The sequence below is a fragment of the Oncorhynchus gorbuscha genome, unplaced genomic scaffold (assembly GCF_021184085.1).
Source record: "Oncorhynchus gorbuscha isolate QuinsamMale2020 ecotype Even-year unplaced genomic scaffold, OgorEven_v1.0 Un_scaffold_308, whole genome shotgun sequence".
Taxonomy (NCBI): domain Eukaryota; kingdom Metazoa; phylum Chordata; class Actinopteri; order Salmoniformes; family Salmonidae; genus Oncorhynchus; species Oncorhynchus gorbuscha.
In genome coordinates this window covers 436,489-448,988 of record NW_025745169.1, presented here as the reverse complement: position 1 = coordinate 448,988, position 12,500 = coordinate 436,489, and the positions used below count along the sequence as shown (strand labels likewise).

General features: G+C 49.3%; 1 protein-coding gene across 1 annotated transcript in view; it reads right to left on the bottom strand.

The window, feature by feature from the left end:
• LOC124017685 (threonylcarbamoyladenosine tRNA methylthiotransferase-like) overlaps positions 1-12,500 on the bottom strand; it is a 197,120-nt gene that overhangs the window by 103,664 nt on the left and 80,956 nt on the right. The window lies entirely within an intron of this gene.

Genomic DNA, 12,500 nt, shown 5'->3' with positions numbered 1-12,500 from the left:
TCTGGTTGTCATTCAGTCTGCTAACTGGCTGACAGCTATTCTGGTTGTCATTCAGTCTGCTAACTGGCTGGCAGCTATTCTGGTTGTCATTCAGTCTGCTAATTCTGGTTGTCATTCAGTCTGCTAACTGGCTGGCAGCTATTCTGATAACTGGCTTATTCTGTCATTCAGTCTGCTAACTGGCTGGCAGCTATTCTGGTTGTCATTCAGTCTGCTAACCGCTATTCTGGTTGTCATTCAGTCTGCTAACCGGCTGGCAGCTATTCTGGTTGTCATTCAGTCTGCTAACTGGCTGGCAGCTATTCTGGTTGTCATTCAGTCTGATAACTGGCTGACAGCTATTCTGGTTGTCATTCAGTCTGCTAACTGGCTGGCAGCTATTCTGGTTGTCATTCAGTCTGGCCAGCTATTCATTCCAGTCCTCCAGTAACCCCAACAGCCCAACTCCAGTCCTCCAGTACCCCCAACAGCCCAACTCCAGTCCTCCAGTACCCCCAACAGCCCAACCCCCCAAACTCCAGTCCTCCTGTACCCCCAACAGCCCAACCCCCCAACAGCCCAACTCCAGTCCTCCAGTACCCCCAACAGCCCAACCCCCAACAGCCCAACCCCCCCAACAGCCCAACTCCAGTCCTCCAGTACCCCCAACAGCCCAACCCCCAACAGCCCAACTCCAGTCCTCCAGTACCCCCAACAGCCCAACCCCCCAACAGCCCAACTCCAGTCCTCCAGTACCCCCAACAGCCCAACCACCCCAACAGCCCAACTCCAGTCCTCCAGTACCCCCAACAGCCCAACTCCAGTCCCCCAGTAACCCCAACAGCCCAACTCCAGTACCCCCAACAGCCCAACTCCAGTCCTCCAGTACCCCCAACAGCCCAACTCCAGTCCCCCAGTACCCCCAACAGACGAACTCCAGTGAGTGCCCGGTAGCTCACGGTGCAGGCCTGGTGTTACGGCGAGTGAGTGCCCGGTAGCTCACGGTGCAGGCCTGGTGTTACGGCAGTGACCCCCACGGCGCAGGCCTGGTGTTACGGCCAGTGAGTGCCCGGTAGCTCACGGTGCAGGCCTGGTGTTACGGCGAGTGAGTGCCCGGTAGCTCACGGTGCAGGCCTGGTGTTACGGCGAGTGAGTGCCCGGTAGCTCACGGTGCAGGCCTGGTGTTACGGAGAGTGAGTGCCCGGTAGCTCACGGTGCAGGCCTGGTGTTACGGAGAGTGAGTGCCCGGTAGCTCACGGTGCAGGCCTGGTGTTACGGCGAGTGAGTGCCCGGTAGCTCACGGTGCAGGCCTGGTGTTACGGCGAGTGAGTGCCCGGTAGCTCACGGTGCAGGCCTGGTGTTACGGCGAGTGAGTGCCCGGTAGCTCACGGTGCAGGCCTGGTGTTACGGAGAGTGAGTGCCCGGTAGCTCACGGTGCAGGCCTGGTGTTACGGAGAGTGAGTGCCCGGTAGCTCACGGTGCAGGCCTGGTGTTACGGCGAGTGAGTGCCCGGTAGCTCACGGTGCAGGCCTGGTGTTAGGCCTGAGTGCCCGGTAGCTCACGGTGCAGGCCTGGTGTTACGGAGAGTGCCCGGTAGCTCACGGTGCAGGCCTGGTGTTACGGAGAGTGAGTGCCCGGTAGCTCACGGTGCAGGCCTGGTGTTACGGAGAGTGAGTGCCCGGTAGCTCACGGTGCAGGCCTGGTGTTACGGAGAGTGAGTGCCCGGTAGCTCACGGTGCAGGCCTGGTGTTACGGAGAGTGAGTGCCCGGTAGCTCACGGTGCAGGCCTGGTGTTACGGAGAGTGAGTGCCCGGTAGCTCACGGTGCAGGCCTGGTGTTACGGAGAGTGAGTGCCCGGTAGCTCACGGTGCAGGCCTGGTGTTACGGAGAGTGAGTGCCCGGTAGCTCACGGTGCAGGCCTGGTGTTACGGAGAGTGAGTGCCCGGTAGCTCACGGTGCAGGCCTGGTGTTACGGAGAGTGAGTGCCCGGTAGCTCACGGTGCAGGCCTGGTGTTACGGAGAGTGAGTGCCCGGTAGCTCACGGTGCAGGCCTGGTGTTACGGAGAGTGAGTGCCCGGTAGCTCACGGTGCAGGCCTGGTGTTACGGAGAGTGAGTGCCCGGTAGCTCACGGTGCAGGCCTGGTGTTACGGAGAGTGAGTGCCCGGTAGCTCACGGTGCAGGCCTGGTGTTACGGAGAGTGAGTGCCCGGTAGCTCACGGTGCAGGCCTGGTGTTACGGAGAGTGAGTGCCCGGTAGCTCACGGTGCAGGCCTGGTGTTACGGAGAGTGAGTGCCCGGTAGCTCACGGTGCAGGCCTGGTGTTACGGAGAGTGAGTGCCCGGTAGCTCACGGTGCAGGCCTGGTGTTACGGAGAGTGAGTGCCCGGTAGCTCACGGTGCAGGCCTGGTGTTACGGAGAGTGAGTGCCCGGTAGCTCACGGTGCAGGCCTGGTGTTACGGAGAGTGAGTGCCCGGTAGCTCACGGTGCAGGCCTGGTGTTACGGAGAGTGAGTGCCCGGTAGCTCACGGTGCAGGCCTGGTGTTACGGAGAGTGAGTGCCCGGTAGCTCACGGTGCAGGCCTGGTGTTACGGAGAGTGAGTGCCCGGTAGCTCACGGTGCAGGCCTGGTGTTACGGAGAGTGAGTGCCCGGTAGCTCACGGTTAGGGTTGCAGGGTGTATTTCTTAACATCTTCCAAGTTGACCAATAAACGACCAGAATTGTTATTTCAAGGATTTTATGTGATCTATCACCAAAGTGACCCTTTAGGGTCCTTCAGATTATCACAGGTGTCAGTAATAATCTCTGTCCCTCTGTATCACAGGTCCAAAAATATGGAATAATTAAATAAGAATATATATTTTTTTAATTAAAGAATGACAAAACTGTAAAACAGTATGTTAAATATAACCTTCAACTCAGTGAATTATCACTGGTGTTTCACATGAGGGTTTCAGCATGAAATATCCTTTATATTTTATGTTTTTGGGGACACAATTTGATTTATTTAACGATGTGAATATGTATTTGTTGCCAATGTTTTGCACTATATAGGGAATTGGGTTCTATAGGCCTCTGGTCTAATGTAGTGCACTATATAGGGAATAGGGTTCCATAGGGCTCTGGTCTAAAGTAGTGCACTATATAGGGAATAGGGTTCCATAGGGCTCTGGTCTAAAGTAGTGCACTATATAGGGAATAGGGTTCCATAGGGCTCTGGTCTAAAGTAGTGCACTATATAGGGAATAGGGTTCTATAGGGCTGTGGTCTAAAGTAGTGCACTATATAGGGAATAGGGTTCCATAGGGCTGTGGTCTAAAGTAGTGCACTATATAGGGAATAGGGTTCTATAGGGCTCTGGTCTAAAGTAGTGCACTATATAGGGAATAGGGTTCCATAGGGCTGTGGTCTAAAGTAGTGCACTATATAGGGAATAGGGTTCCATAGGGCTGTGGTCTAAAGTAGTGCACTATATAGGGAATAGGGTTCTATAGGGCTCTGGTCTAAAGTAGTGCACTATATAGGGAATAGGGTGCCATTTTGATGAAAAGTCAATAGTTGACAGAGTTTCAGAGGAAACAAAAACAATGAAGTATGTTATTTTCTGTTGAGCCGTCTGGTTCATCTACTAGTAACACAGATGTAAAAATGATTACTATATTATAATAATACAAATTAAAGTTATTCAAGTATAAATTACAAACGGTACGATAGGATTGCCATAGATTTTCTGTTAATTACCAAAAGTACTGAACATTACAGTAACTTTCGGTAAACTACCGGGAAGGTTTGCAACCCTACTCACTAAGGTACCATGGAGACAGACTAACAGGCCCGAGTGGAGCCAGTGGAGGGTCTGATGTCTCATCCCAAAGCCTGTTAAACAGAAAGAGGAGAGGATGTCTCATCCCAACGCCTGTTAAACAGACAGAGGAGAAGAGAGGATGTCTCATCCCAACGCCTGTTAAACAGACAGAGGAGATACAGACAGAGGAGAGGATGTCTCATCCCAATGCCTGTTAAACAGACAGAGGAGAGGATGTCTCATCCCAACGCCTGTTAAACAGACAGAGGAGAAGAGAGGATGTCTCATCCCAACGCCTGTTAAACAGACAGAGGAGAGGATGTCTCATCCTAATGCCTGTTATACAGACAGAGGAGAGGATGTCTCATCCCAAAGCCTGTTATACAGACAGAGGAGAGGATGTCTCATCCCAAAGCCTGTTAAACAGACAGAGAGAGATGTCTCATCCCAAAGCCTGTTATACAGACAGAGGAGAGGATGTCTCATCCCAAAGCCTGTTATACAGACAGAGGAGAGGATGTCTCATCCCAAAGGATGTCTCATCCCAACGCCTGTTAAACAGACAGAGGAGAGGATGTCTCATCCTAATGCCTGTTATACAGACAGAGGAGAGGATGTCTCATCCCAAAGCCTGTTATACAGACAGAGGAGAGGATGTCTCATCCCAAAGCCTGTTATACAGACAGAGGAGAGGATGTCTCATCCCAAAGCCTGTTATACAGACAGAGGAGAGGATGTCTCATCCCAACGCCTGTTATAACAGACAGAGGAGAGGATGTCTCATCCCAAAGCCTGTTATACAGACAGAGGAGAGAGGGATGTCTCATCCCAAAGCCTGTTATAGACAGAGGAGAGGATGTCTCATCCCAAAGCCTGTTATACAGAGGAGAGGATGTCTCATCCCAAAGCCTGTTATACAGACAGAGGAGAGGATGTCTCATCCCAATGCCTGTTATACAGACAGAGGAGAGGATGTCTCATCCCAAAGCCTGTTATACAGACGGAGAGAGGATGTCTCATCCCAACGCCTGTTAAACAGACAGAGGAGAGGATGTCTCATCCCAATGCCTGTTATACAGACAGAGGAGAGGATGTCTCATCCCAAAGCCTGTTATACAGACAGAGGAGAGGAGAGGATGTCTCATCCCAAAGCCTGTTATACAGACAGAGGAGAGGAGATGATGTCTCATCCCAACGCCTGTTAAACAGACAGAGGAGAGGATGTCTCATCCCAACGCCTGTTATACAGACAGAGGAGAGGAGAGGATGTCTCATCCCAACGCCTGTTAAACAGACAGAGGAGAGGATGTCTCATCCCAAAGCCTGTTATACAGACAGAGGAGAGGATGTCTCATCCCAATGCCTGTTATACAGACAGAGGAGAGGAGAGGATGTCTCATCCCAAATACAGACAGAGGAGAGGATGTCTGCTGTTATACAGAGGAGAGGAGAGGATGTCTCATCCCAAAGCCTGTTATACAGACAGAGGAGAGGAGAGGATGTCTCATCCCAAAGCCTGTTATACAGACAGAGGAGAGGATGTTTCATCCCAAAGCCTGTTATACAGACAGAGGAGAGGAGAGGATGTCTCATCCCAACGCCTGTTAAACAGACAGAGGAGAGGAGAGGATGTCTCATCCTAATGCCTGTTATACAGACAGAGGAGAGGATGTCTCACCCCAACGCCTGTTAAACAGACAGAGGAGAGGGTCTGATGTCTCATCCCAAAGCCTGTTAAACAGACAGAGGAGAGGATGTCTCATCCCAATGCCTGTTATACAGACAGAGGAGAGGATGTCTCATCCCAATGCCTGTTATACAGACAGAGGAGAGGATGTCTCATCCCAATGCCTGTTATACAGAGGAGAGGAGAGGATGTCTCATCCCAAAGCCTGTTATACAGACAGAGGAGAGGAGAGGATGTCTCATCCCAAAGCCTGTTATACAGAGGAGAGGATGTCTCATCCTAATGCCTGTTATACAGACAGAGGAGAGGATGTCTCATCCCAACGCCTGTTAAACAGACAGAGGAGAAGAGAGGATGTCTCATCCCAACGCCTGTTAAACAGACAGAGGAGAGGATGTCTCATCCTAATGCCTGTTATACAGACAGAGGAGAGGAGAGGATGTCTCATCCCAATGCCTGTTAAACAGACAGAGGAGAGGATGTCTCATCCCAAATGCCTGTTATACAGACAGAGGAGAGGAGAGGATGTCTCATCCTAATGCCTGTTAGACAGACAGAGGAGAGGATGGATGTCATCCCAATGCCTGTTAAACAGACAGAGGAGAGGAGAGGATGTCTCATCCCAATGCCTGTTAAACAGACAGAGGAGAGGATGTCTCATCCTAATGCCTGTTAAACAGACAGAGGAGAGGATGTCTCATCCCAATGCCAAACAGACAGAGGAGGTGTCTCATCCCAATCCTGTTAAACAGACAGAGGAGAGGATGTCTCATCCCAAAGCCTGTTATACAGACAGAGGAGAGGATGTCTCATCCCAAAGCCTGTTATACAGAGGAGAGGATGTCTCATCCCAAAGCCTGTTATACAGAGGAGAGGATGTCTCATCCCAATGCCTGTTATACAGAGGAGATGTCAGGGCCTGAGGAGACAGAGGAGAGGAGAAAGGATGTCTCATCCCAAAGCCTGTTAAACAGACAGAGGAGAGGATGTCTCATCCTAATGCCTGTTAGACAGACAGAGGAGAGGATGGGAGGGAGACAGAGGAGAGGATGTCTCATCCCAACGCCTGTTAGACAGACAGAGGAGAGGAGAGATGTCTCATCCCAATGCCTGTTAGACAGACAGAGGAGAGGAGAAGATGTCTCATCCCAACGCCTGTTATACAGACAGAGGAGAGGAGAAGATGTCTCATCCCAATGCCTGTTAGACAGACAGAGGAGAGGAGAAGATGTCTCATCCCAACGAGGAGAGACAGAGGAGAGGGAGAGGAGAGAAACGCCTGTTAGACAGACAGAGGAGAGGAGAGGGAGGGGAGGGGAGGGGAGGAGAAAGGAGAGGAGATGAGAGGAGAGGAGAAGATGTCTCATCCCAACGCCTGTTAGACAGACAGAGGAGAGGAGAGGAGAGGAGAGGAGATCCCAACGGAGAGGAGAGGAGAGGAGAGGAGAGGAGAGGAGAGGAGAGGAGAGGAGAGGGAGAGGAGAGGAGAGAAGATGTCTCATCCCAAACCGAACCCTAGTGGCACCCAAGGTGTCTGGACAGTCCTTCACTATTTAGGGATTAGGGTGTCATTTGGGACAGACGATATTCTTCTCAGGACTCTCGTGAGCACAAGGGTTCAGGCAATCCAACCCTTTGACAAGAAGCTACATTATCTTATTAGTTATTGATGAAGGGTGGAGAGATGAAAGGAGAAAGGAGAGGAGAGGAGGGGAGGGGAGGGAGAAAGGAGATGAGAGGAGGTCGAGGAGAGGATGGGAGGGAGAAAGGAGAGGATCTGAGAGGAGAGGAGAAACCTAGGAGACTATGGAGAGGAGGGGAGGGAGAAAGGAGGCTGGTTAATGAGAGTAACAGAGGATGTGTCTCAGTGACAGAGTTCAGGGGAGCAGAAGGAGAGGAGATGAGAGGAGAGACCAGAGGGGACCTCAGAAATCTATCTCCATCAGATGAGAGGAGACCTGAGGAGAGGAGGGGAGTCTCTGTCCACGAGAGATGAGAGGAGAGGAGAGGAGAGGAGAGGAGAAAGGAGAGAGACTTCTGTCCACGGTTGGGAGAGGAGTCTCCTAGGAGAGAGACTTCTGTCCACGGAGGAGTGTAGTCTATCCAGAGACTTCCCGAGGGCACGGACCTTCAGAGTAGCAATTACACATTTGATCTTCCTTCCTCTTTCTTTTCAAACCTCTTCTTCTCAAGTTTTCCCCCAAACTGCCTCCAGGCACAGTGGATCTCTTTTGAACAAAAATACAGCTTTATTTATTTAATTCAGAAGACTTCAGAATGAAATCCAGACATGAATTTGATTTTTGAAAATAATATTTGGGTCAGAGACTTCTGTCCACGGTTTGATTTGAATCATTGGTGTAGTCTATCCAGAGACTTCTGTCCACGGTTGATCTGTTCTGTCCACGGTTGGTGTAGTCTGCTTCAAACCTGTCCACAGAACTTCTGTCCACGGTTGGTGTAGTCTAAGAGATTTCTAGTTAGTCTATCCAGAGACTTCTAGACTGTAAGACACAGGGGCTGGTTAATGTACAGTGTCCAGTGACAGAGTTCACAGACCAGAGACTTCTGTCCACGGTTGGTATAGTCTCCTATCTAGAGACTTCTGTCCACGGTTGGTGTAGTCTCCAGTGACTTCTGTCCAGGTTGGTGTAGTCTCCTATCTAGAGACTTTATCCAGAGACCCACGGTTGGTGTAGTCTCCTATCTAGAGACTTCTGTCCACGGTTGGTGTAGTCTCAGAGACTGTCACGATCTAGAGACTTCTGTCCACGGTTGGTGTAGTCTCCTATCTAGAGACTTTGTCCACGGTTGGTGTAGTCTCCTATCTAGAGACTTCTGTCCACGGTTGGTGTAGTCTCCAGAGATCCAGAGACTTCTGTCCACGGTTGGTGTAGTCTCCTATCTAGAGACTTTTGTCCACGGTTGGTGTAGTCTCCTATCTAGAGACTTCTGTCCACGGTTGGTGTAGTCTCCACGGTTGGTGTAGTCTCCTATCTATTGGTGTAGTCTCCTATCCAGAGACTTCTGTCCACGGTTGGTGTAGTCTGTCCACGGTTGGTGTAGTCTCCTAGAGACTTCTGTCCACGGTTGGTGTAGTCTCCTATCTAGAGACTTTCCACGGTGTCCCTACGGTTGGTGTAGTCTCCACGGTATCCAGAGACTTCTGTCCACGGTTGGTCTAGTCTCCTATCCAGAGACTTCTGTCCACGGTTGGTGTATTCACACTGAGGGGTGTGCATCTAGGGGCTGAAACTAAGGCCACTGTAACTAGGGCCTGTAACTAGGCCTGTAACTCAGCAATCCATTCATTCATACATCTAGCCAGCCATTCATTCAGCCATCCATCCATCCTTCCAGCCAGCCAGCCAGCCATCCATCCTTCCTTCCATCCATCCATCCATCCATCCATCCATCCAGCCAGCTATCCATCCATCCTTCCAGCCAGCCAGCCATCCATCCTTCCATCTACATCCATCCATCCTTCCATCTAGACAGCCAGCCAGCCAGCCATCTATACATCTATACATCCATCCATCTAGCCAGCCAGCCAGCCAGCCAGCCAGCCAGCCAGCCAGCCAGCCAGCCAGCCAGCCAGCCATCTATACATCTATACATCTATACATCCATCCATCCTTCCATCTAGCCAGCCAGCCAGCCAGCCATCTATACATCTATACATCCATCCATCCTTCCAGCCAGCCAGCCAGCCATCTATACATCTATACATCCATCCATCCTTCCATCTAGCCAGCCAGCCAGCCAGCCATCTATACATCTATACATCCATCCATCCATCCATCCTTCCAGCCAGCCAGCCATCCATCCTTCCATCCATCTAGCCAGCCAGCCAGCCAGCCATCCAGCCAGCCAGCCAGCCAGCCAGCCAACCAACCAGCCAGCCGTCTATACATCTATACATCCATCCATCCTTCCAGCCAGCCAGCCAGCCATCTATACATCTATACATCCATCCATCCTTCCTTCCAGCCAGCCAGCCATCCATCCTTCCATCCATCCATCTAGCCAGCCAGCCAGCCAGCCAGCCGTCTATACATCCATCATCCATCCATCCAGGTCAAAGATGATAGAAAGCACAGAAAGTGCTCCAGTCATCAGAGGGAGAATGAACTCTGAAGAGACCTGTAATGTGCGTCATAACTTAAAGAGCCACAGTTAAGACATTAGACACAAGACATAGAGTCTGATCAACTGATAATGAACCCTGTCAGGAACACAACAACATACTTCAGGACAGGAACACAACAACAACACACCACTGCCTAGCTAGAGACCTTCCTTATATAAGGTGCATTGATAATACAGAGAACAGAGAGAACAAATGACACCCTATTCACTATGTAGTGCACTACTATTGACCCAGGCCCATGGGGAATAGGGCGCCATTAAGGACGAAACTAGAGAACTTCCTGTTCCCTCCCTCTCTCTCTGTGTCTCTATCTCTCTGTGTCTCTCTCTCTCTCTTTTCTGCCTCTCTCTCTCTCTGTCTCTCTCTCTCGCTCTCTCTCTTTCTGCCTCTCTCTCTCTGTGTCTCTCTCTCTGCCTCTCTCTCTCTTCATCTATATACTGCTGAGGACCTGAGACAACTTGTTTCTGAATGGAAACTGTGCATGTTTCATAGTAAACCTGTAAAGTATAGCAGCATATATCATAGAGACAGGCCTGTCAACCCTGGAGGCCCTAAAGTCAAAGATAAAAGGGCCTTCCTTTTCAACACTATCATGCCGACCCCAGCTGTACAGCGCTGGCTCTCAGATAGACTCTTTTCCTCATGTCCTTTCCTAACCAGGGATGGAACTTCTACTGGCACCTGGGAACACGTGGCTCCACATTCTGGCCCAAGAGATACTTGAAAAGTCAAAATGGCGGATGAGTGTGGCTTATTTTCCTGCTAGAACCTGGCTCCACATTCTGGGCCAAGAGATACTTGAAAATGTCACTGGCCTGGTGGAGTAGTTTGGCTAATTTTCTACTAGCCTGGTCGTGAAAAGCACAAGCCTTGGGCAAGTGGGCTAGTTTCATATACCATCCCTGTGTGTAACCATGTAGGACAGAGTAGCTGGACTCAGTCATACGCACCTAGTATAGGTGTTGTCTACGGTTTAAACCTTGAGGAACAGACAGGAAGATACTGATGTTCTTTACTAGTTCCCCTTAATGTTATTATGACTGTGACAGCAGGCGAGTTCAGACGCTCCTCAGAATTGATGTAGAGATGCTGTTGCCATCCGACTACGAAAATTCTTCTGAACTCACAGTTAAAATTGACGTTGGGAAGGTTTTGTGTCGTTTCAGCCAGTAGATCTGAAAGTGGTGCTACAAAACCAAAATGGCTCCCTGAAAATTGTGCACAACGTCGTGATATGAAATATGATATATTATATCCTGACATGTCCATTTAATATGATATCCTGACATGTCCATTTAATATGATATATTATATCCTGACATGTCCATTTAATATGATATCCTGACATGTCCATTTAATATGATATATTATATCCTGACATGTCCATTTAATATGATATATTATATCCTGACATGTCCATTTCATATGATATATTATATCCTGACATGTCCATTTAATATGATATATTATATCCTGACATGTCCATTTAATATGATATATGATATCCTGACATGTCCATTTAATATGATATATTATATCCTGACATGTCCATTTCATATGATATATTATATCCTGACATGTCCATTTAATATGATATATTATATCCTGACATGTCCATTTAATATGATATCCTGACATGTCCATTTAATATGATATATTATATCCTGACATGTCCATTTAATATGATATATTATATCCTGACATGTCCATTTCATATGATATATTATATCCTGACATGTCCATTTAATATGATATCCTGACATGTCCATTTAATATTATATATTATATCCTGACATCCAGTGACTGATGGTAACAGTCCTCCTCTAGGGCCAGTGACTGATGGTAACAGTCCTCCTCTAGGGCCAGTGACTGATGGTAACAGTCCTCCTCTAGGGCCAGTGACTGATGGTAACAGTCCTCCTCTAGGGCCAGTGACTGATGGTAACAGTCCTCCTCTAGGGCCAGTGACTGATGGTAACAGTCCTCCTCTAGGGCCAGTGACTGATGGTAACAGTCCTCCTCTAGGGCCAGTGACTGATGGTAACAGTCCTCCTCTAGGGCCAGTGACTGATGGTAACAGTCCTCCTCTAGGGCCAGTGACTGATGGTAACAGTCCTCCTCTAGGGCCAGTGACTGATGGTAACAGTCTACACCGACATTACTAATGTATATCCTGGAAATACTGTCTGTCTGTCTGTCTGTCTGTCTGTCTGTCTGTCTGTCTGTCTGTCTGTCTGTCTGTCTGTCTGTCTGTCTGTCTGTCTGTCTGTCTGTCTGTCTGTCTGTCTGTCTGTCTGTCTGTCTGTCTGTCTGTCTGTGTCAGTCAGCTTGTCAGTCAGTCAGCCTGTCTCTGCCTGTCAGTCAGCCCATCTCTGCCTGTCAGTCAGCCTGTCTCTGCCTGTCAGTCAGCCTGTCAGTCAGCCTGTCTCTGCCCGTCAGTCAGCCTGTCTCTGCCTGTCTTTGCCTGTCAGTCAGCCTGCCAGTCTCTCTACCTGCCTGTCTCTCTACCTGCCTGTCTCTCTACCTGCCTGTCTCTCTACCTGCCTGCCTCTCTGCCTGCCTCTCTGGCTGCCTGTCTCACTGCCTTTCAACCTCTTTTACTGCATTGCTATTCATCATCAAATCAAATGTTATTTGTCACATACACATGGTTAGCAGATGTTAATGCGAGTGTAGCGAAATGCTTGTGCTTCTAGTTTCGACAATGCAGTGATAACCACAGAGTAATCTAACATAACAATTCCCCAACTACTACCTTAGACACAAGTGTATAAGTGTATCATCTATTGACCTGCCAGAGAAATACTGTGTGTGTTGTTCAGAGTCTTAAAGTCTTGAGATGTCACTTAACTTTACAATCAGCTCTTCAAAGCAATACGTC